Source organism: Suricata suricatta, chromosome 7 (assembly GCF_006229205.1).
Source record: "Suricata suricatta isolate VVHF042 chromosome 7, meerkat_22Aug2017_6uvM2_HiC, whole genome shotgun sequence".
Lineage (NCBI taxonomy): Eukaryota > Metazoa > Chordata > Mammalia > Carnivora > Herpestidae > Suricata > Suricata suricatta.
In genome coordinates, this window is record NC_043706.1 from 2,054,421 (window position 1) to 2,055,434 (window position 1,014).

Consider the following 1,014-nt stretch of genomic DNA (forward strand, 5'->3'; position numbering starts at 1 on the left):
TGATTGCACTGAGGTGATGTATGAAGTACACTAGGTCCCATCCTTCCATCCTTGCACATGATCATGAATGGACTCTCGTAAGAACACTTTTGGGGACCTCCTCAGACCCTCTTCGCCTGCTGGTGCTTCAGGGCAAACCCTGTTTGTTATGAGTGTGGGCTCCGAGGTTCCCAGCCATTCCCTACTTGAGAGCATTGCTCTCAGCTGAAGGGAGCCACATTGCCAGGCAGTCTGGGGAACATGGTGGGGGCAGCTCACAGCCAGTGACAGACTCATGGGATGTACAAAGGCTGCCAATGCCAAGGCAAGACTGAATCTGATGCAATTCATGCTTCAGAAAGGGACTGTCTAATGCTTTAGTTAAGTAGGTACAGGAGGCTATGTAAATTTAAATCATTAAAATTAAATAAAATGTAACATTCTGTTTCTTAGCTAGGACATTTTAAATGCTCATGTAGTGACAGGTGCAGAGTGGGTGTAGTATTGGGCAGTAAGGACAGAGTATTTCTACCATCACACATGGATAGTTCTACTGGAGAGTTCTGTCCAGCTTCTCGTGGGATCAGGCTCCTGCTCTGTTCCACTGGAGACCACATCCTCCGTAGCAGCATTCTCTGCTCCGTTTTCCTTCCCTCACCCCATTTCTCCTGAGAGCATTCCCTGAATAAACAACACGCAGTGGAATTCCTCCTTCACCCTCTTCTTCCATGGAACCTGCTCTGCAGCAGCATCAGTGTCCATCAGCTCTCTCATTTCCTGTCTAGTGATGGCTGCATCCCCTCATTAGCTCGTTCTCCATTGTCATTGGAGGCCTGTTCTATATCTGAGGTCAGCTCAGACATATGAGATGGAAGCATCATGAAAGCATTAGCGATTCAGTTGTACCATTGAGGCTGTGGAAATCTTGCCGGCACTTTTCCAGGATTCATTCAGGAACTGGATAGGGCCCAGTGTATGTGTCAATATATCAGTGAATGTTATATATTTGAAATATCTTAAATAGAGACAATATAT